Genomic DNA, 6,889 nt, shown 5'->3' with positions numbered 1-6,889 from the left:
GTGGACAGAAACAGAATAAAACAGAATATTATGAATGAAGCATGAGTGAAAATCATCAGAAACACATTGATATTAATGATTTCGTGACATTTTAGGGGCGGCGTCGCACAAATGAGAAATCTGTATGAAATAAGAGTTTACAGAGTAACAAATTGAAAATCAGTTGTCGTCAGTATTGATGTTTGGTGGGAAACGTTTTAATAAATCAGATTTTACTGATGCACAGATGTTAGAATCTCTAACAAAACCAAAAATAGGAGCTAAAAAAGGCTAAAAAGCTGGTGACACCTTCCACATTACGCAGACAGATGATTGTTAATTTAAAGTATTGATTAGTGGAACTTTCAGTGAGACTTTCTGAGAGTTCGGGACCGGCAGAGTCTCTGCCAGCTTCAGTGTAAAACAACACTGAGGACGAACAGCTCGATCTGCTGAGCTGGCTGCCACACAGCTCCTGACTGGGCACAGCGGGATGTTTCCAGGAAGCGCACACACACACACACACACACACACACAGACCTGTTATCACCAGTGTGTGTGTGTGTGTGTGTGTGTGTGTGTGTGTGTGAGGTTTATCTCCAGGGAGGTCGTGTGCAGCAGTTTTCATGGAATCAGATTAAAGAGGTGAATCAGACCTTAAAGCAGAAATCCTCCTCTGATCAATATCATCACATCTGAACCATGTGTGTAACTATAACTATGACTATAAGTATACTGTAACTGTAACTTTAATGTAACTGTACTGTAACATGTCCTGATGTTTAAAACCGGTCTGTAGTTCAGCGTTTGTTTTCTAGTTCAATATTTTTAACCTTTGGTGGGAATGCAGCTGATCTCTGCGTTGCCCTGACGGCGACTGTTGCCGAGGTGGTCAAATTGGTCTTTAATGGAAAGACACAATAAAGAAACCACAAAGTGTTTGTTGAGTCGGGTTTGACTCCTGACACCCCGAGGCTGAGTCAGCTAACATTAGCTGCACATGCTAACTAGCTAACAGCCACTAACATTACTGTAAACAGCAGTTAGCTTCTTTTAGCAACAAGCTCATCTGGAGACTCAGTAATGACGTCATAGAAATAGTTTCCAGTGTTTATATAAAAGCGTATTTTTTGTGGCACAAGTTGTTGAATCCGTGTACAGACTGAGAATGTTGAGGGTTAAAAAGCTTTGTTTTATTGATCAGGACTGCTTGTGATCAGCAGCCTTTGACTTCCAGATTTTCTCTGTTCGTCTCTTTCAGCCGTCGACAGGCTGCCAACCGTCTCTGCTTAGTCAACGCGTTGGCATCGTTCCTGCCCCCCCGATCGGGTTTCCTGCCTCGGCGCTCCCTGGATCCTTTTTCGGGTCGTCGTAGTGTCACGTAGAGCACAGCGAGGTGTCCTTGAGCGACACACGAAGCTTTTTATCTCTCGCCATAAATCCTCATGTTCGCCGTCCAGTTCCCCGACATCGCTCGAGCTAAAATGAGCATCTCGTAACCCAAGGCGGAGCTGGGAGTGTGTTGTGTAGCAGCAGGGGTTAAAGTGCCGCTGACCCCCACCCGCTCTAAATATAACCGACTCACGGCTGGCTTGCATGAGCACAGGCCGGGCGTCTCTGGTTACCACGACACCCGATACACGACGCACACCGGGCCATGTGCGCCAAGCGGCAGGAAAACACGAGGAGAGTTGTTGGTTCCAGATGCACACATGCAGATTTACACGCCAGCGTCTATATTGGATAAACGGGTAAAAAAAAGAAAGCGCTTGTGTGACGACAGTGGAAAAACAAGTTCAGACATGCCTGAATGTCACAGAGTCTTCGCGCCAAACCTCCTTTTACATCCGAGGAATCTCAACCACAAACTTTCTGTGGTTGCAGTTTGTGACTGATGTGATTATAAATAACAGATACGAATGAAAACAATCATCATGTTACGGATCAAAGACGTGCTGTCACTCAACCATCCATAAGACTCAATACTATCAGACTTGTTTGTTGCAGCCTGTGGAGATTACAATTCAATTAAAATATATCAACATATTTAACTGTAACAGCGAGTTCAAACTAGCTCGTTAGCAGAGCTGCACTGAGCTAGCCTGACAGGGCGAGGTGTTAATAATCGGTTAAACTTTAATAAAGATTTAATGTAATAAATCAGATTTTGTCAGAAGTAGACACAGACTGTACAACCTTTATATGTGACAGAGTGCATTAGCTGCAGTTTTAAGGGTCAAAGGTCAAAGGTGTGAAGTTCTGATGACCACATTCAACCTGACTCAGAGTCAGCGTGATTTCCCCGGAGCTTATTTTGATCGAGCCTTTCATTGTGTTTGTATTGTGCGTCTCTTCATTTATTCATTCGTTGATATGAGTTTATTTTTTATGCAGCCGGTCTTTAAAAAATGAGGACAGAATTTGTCTGAGAGCGTTTGACACAGGCCTGATTTTGGAAAGAAGAAAATAAATCAGCTTCCTCTCCACGATATTAAAGTAGGGCAGAGAAAAACAAGTAAACAGCCTCTGTTTACTCGAGGAAGAAAACATTTCAAATGTTCACAAAATAATTCAGTAGCAAAGAAGTCAGAACAGGATCAAAGGTTATTCTTTGATCTTTGAGTGGAAAACCTGAAGCTGGATTTAAAGGCCGGAGAGGAACCACTTCAGACCAGTTTCAGACTGAATCCCAGCTGACTGGTCAACTGTCTCTGCAACACAAATGAGGACAAACGATGTGACACATTGTGAAGAAACTGAGAAAATCTTAGTAGGTCAGGACAAATTTGGTGAATAGTTTTCAGAAAGTGACACATTACTGGAAACATTTTTAATTGAGAGAACATTTTTAATGGAGAGAACATTTTTGGTGAATAAACCAACTGAAAGTTTTGTGGGCATTTTCAAAAGTGGGGAATTTTTTTTGCTTTTTTTTAAGAAATGAGGAAGTGAAAACATGTTTGAAAAGTTGGGAAATCTCTGGCAAATGAGGATGTTTGGAAAATTAGGAATTTTTTTACAGTTGGTACTTTAATTGTTTCTTTTTTAAAGTTTTCGACTTTTGGATTTTTAAGAAAAACATAACCGTAACGTAATTTTTGGGAACCTTTTCCAGAAGTGGGAACATTAAACTAATAACTTTTGGCAAACAAGGACCTTTTCCAAAAAGTGAGGACAATATTTTAAGAACAAAGAATAGTTTGAAAAGTGAGGATGTCTCTGATTGAGGATGTTCTTGAAAATTTCTGCCAATATGGCCTTTTTGTAAAGTGGGGACTTTTTTGGCAAATCTGGATATTTTAGGAAAGTATATTTTTGAGAACTGATGAGAAACATTTTTTGGGAAAGTGGGAACATTTTTAAATTGAGAAAACGTTTTTGCAAAATGAGAACATTTGTGGCTTTGGAAATTTTGAAAAAGTGAGGAACATTTTTTTGTGGTGACATCTCTGCCAAATGAAAAAAGGTGACGCCAATTCTCGAAAGCATAAAGAATTTGCCCCGTCCTCACTGGTAGATACTTGGTTCTGGGGTTAAGGTGGTTAAGGTCATAATTAGCTTCAGGTTAGCCGCTAAGAAATGTTTTAAATGTCAGTGAGGGTTCTCACAAGTACAAATGTGTGTTTGTATGTGTGTGTGTAAAGGGTAAAGGCGGTCTTAGGTTACACTGGGTCGGGGTTCAGATGTTTGTTTTAAATATAACTTCATGTATCCAGAAAAAGCCGTTCACACACAGTTAGAGGAGTGGGTTTACACTGTCAGGTGTTGGGAACGATTGCGTGGTTTTATCTTTATACTTCTACTGTGTGTGCAAATATAGCCACCAAGTCTACCCAGCAACCCCCCCGGCCTCTCAGGGAGCAGGGTAAGTGGGGGTTGGTGTGTTTAGTGAAGCTATTTTTAGCCCCTTTTCGTCTGAGGATGGTGAGTCCGTTTGTCCGTCCAATATGGAAATAAAACAACTGTCTGTATTAATCCTGCTTCACTTTGATACAGTAGATCACTACATCCTTTTCTCTGCTTTCAATTGATGTGGTGTTCCTCAAGGTTTAGTTTTAGGTCCCACTCTTTTTAACCTTTACATGCTGCCACTTGGAAACGTCATCCGGAGGCCAGAGTTATTACAGTTAGGTTTTAATTTACATTTTGTTTAAAATTTTTGTCAGTTTAGTTACTAGAGTGTGTTTGCTCTTTTCGGTTGTTTAAAACTGTTTAATTCTAGTTTTGTTTTTATTAGTTTCAGTATTAGTTTGAGGTGTTTTTATTACAATACTAGGAGTATTTGACAGGGGCAAGACTGAAGAAATACAGAATGGGAATTGCAACACAAATACATTGACTTACGGTCATGTAGACCTCCCAGTGTTAATAAACACCTCCTTGTGCGTGTTGTGTTGACAAATTTGACCAAATTGACAAAATCTAAAGACCTTTTATTTAGATTTTATTTTATTTTAGTTTTTGTTTTTTTAATAAGGTCTAGAATTTATTTTTATTTCAGATCCCTAAAACTAAACTAAAACTAGGTGTGAAACAACATTTTAATTAACTATAATAACATTGCAGGAGGCACAGCATACATTTCTATGCTGATGACACACAGCTTTACATTGCTGCATCTCCTGATGACTCAGAGGCAATAAATGTCCTTTTAAACTGTATTTTATCAAGCGATGGATGGCAGAGAGCTTTCTAATACTCAGTCAGGACAAAACTGAACCCTTGGACCTTTAAGTTATCTTTGATCCGGATATTGAACTTCACATTAGAAACATCACTAAAAATGCATTTTATAATCTTAACATTTATCTCTAAACCGTTTATCTTTGAAGCCTATAAAGAGACACTAATGCACACCTTTATTATTAACCTGCAGTATTTATTACTGTAATGCTCTACTTACTCATAGAGCTCAATTACAAAACTCAGCTGCACGAGTGTTGACGAGGACCAGAAAGAGAACACGTTACACCAATTTTAAACTATTTGCATTGACTGCCTGTTTGCTTGAACCATCTAGAACCTTTAGGTGTTCTGGTAGTGGAGATTGCCTCTGTTCTAAAAACAAACAGTGTCCATCCCCTTTGACTGCGTTTATGTTTACATCGATGATGCTTGGTGCTCTTTCGGCTCCGAACATGGTCCATCCCTCGAGTGTTGATCAGGATGTTGATGGAGCAGGTCTCTATAAAGATGTGTCCCTAAAAGTCTCAGATTTCCTGTTGTTTGTGTCCCATATCGTCCAAAATCAGATATTAACCAGGAGCAGCCAACATGAATCCTATCCGGCTCCCCTTCCTCAATTCCAAAACCCAATTATTTAATGATGTTTTCAAATTCATTTTTTTTTATCTGTTAGGAAATAGGACAGACGACAAACATAGAGTAAACAACATACATACAAATGCAGTTAAAATGTTTCAAAATATATAAAATGCCACCAGTAGGGTTAGATGTACCTGGGAATGTCTATAGATTAATAATACATTGGGTGAAGATCCCAAACCAGCTCAGGCCTTAATGCTCGACATGGCCCGCTTCGACTTTAAATGGAAGTGACCTGAAGGTAAGTGGCTGTTGTTAGCGTGTGTGTGTGTGTGTGTCCTTTCATTTTAGCCCGTCTGCTGTTCGATGAAACACCTATAAAAAGCTAAGTCGATATAAATACTGATTAAAATTAAATTGTAGCAAGTCTGAAGTAGCTACCACAGCTCCTCAGTGCAGCTGTTGTCATTAATTACACTTTAATCATTGAAGCTAATCTGAACCCCGACTGAGCTGTTTCATCATAAAGGCATCACAACTCTTTGCACAGTTTCATTCCCCCTCAAACAGCCTGAAGCGCTGCCTTTCAGTCTGCTGTTTAGTTATAAAATAAAACCTGTGACTGTCAAAGCTTTTGAAGGTTCAGTGTTGTGACTGCGTGTTGTCAGTGTAAGCGGTGAGTTAGAAACTGAACTGGAATCAGAAGCATCAAGTAAAATATGCACAAACACAACCCTGAAAAGCCTTCAGAGCTCCCAAACGTCCATATTTAGAGCAATTTAAATCCCATTTTCAAGCGCTGCTGAACCCAGACTGTGAGTGCAGCTTTTGAGGCTCAGTTTCCATATTTCATACTTTTTTTGCCATTTTTCCCCTCGATGGAGGTTGGCTCCTGGTGAAAGTAGGTCGACCACAGTGGAAGCTTGGCTTTCCTCCTCATAGGCGCTTCCTCACTTTGGGTTTTCTCTGCAGGAGGAAAAGAGCTCTCAGTGTCTCTGAGGACATACAGGGAAAGAATCACCGTTGAGTGTTTGTGAGCGACAGACCGACGGATGTTTGTGTGGTTTAGGTTTATTTCTGTGAAATAACAAACGTATAATCCTTCTCAGTCTGCATGTTGAGTCTGTTCAGCTGTTATAAACTGATTTAAAATACACATTCAGTAACAGTCGTTGACAGCGAGGCTCACCATTATCACCAATATCACCATTATTACCATAATCACCAATATCAGGATACAGCAGGAAAAATATAAAGTAGAAATAAAGTATTTTCCTGACAACTTTCTACTTTTACATAAATATCTGCATATCTTTTTGCTCCTTAAATTTTAAAAAGTGGCTCCTTATTTCAGTTTTAGTGCATTTGAGGGGAATTATGGATTTTTATTTGGTATCACTGCACGCCTTCCCAACATCACGAGCTTATCGGAGCACGACAGACGTAAGATGACGAACACAACATCATTATCCCTTTTACAGGGTGCAGTGTGTAACACTGAGGAGAATCTCTTGTCAGATAATATTTATAGGTATGTTTTCAGTATATAATCACCTGAAAATATTTGTGTTACCGTAGAATGTTTTTATCTACAGAGGGAGCGGGTCCTTTGCTGGCGGAGTCCGCCATGTTTCTACAGAAGCCC

The 6,889-nt window shown here is 39.9% G+C and overlaps 1 long non-coding RNA gene across 1 annotated transcript; it reads right to left on the bottom strand.

The window, feature by feature from the left end:
- Positions 1–2,794: 2,794 nt before the first annotated feature.
- LOC118326660 lies at positions 2,795–6,846 on the bottom strand. The gene is made up of 2 exons (XR_004796653.1): positions 6,100–6,846; positions 2,795–5,331 (listed from the first exon to the last, which is right to left on the bottom strand). It is a non-coding gene; the product is annotated as an uncharacterized LOC118326660 (long non-coding RNA).
- Between the last annotated feature and the right edge of the window lie 43 nt (positions 6,847–6,889).

Source organism: Morone saxatilis, unplaced genomic scaffold, assembly GCF_004916995.1.
Source record: "Morone saxatilis isolate NCDOM2014 unplaced genomic scaffold, NCSU_SB_2.0 Contig17, whole genome shotgun sequence".
NCBI classification, from domain to species: domain Eukaryota; kingdom Metazoa; phylum Chordata; class Actinopteri; family Moronidae; genus Morone; species Morone saxatilis.
This window is presented reverse-complemented; position numbering and strand designations above follow the sequence as displayed.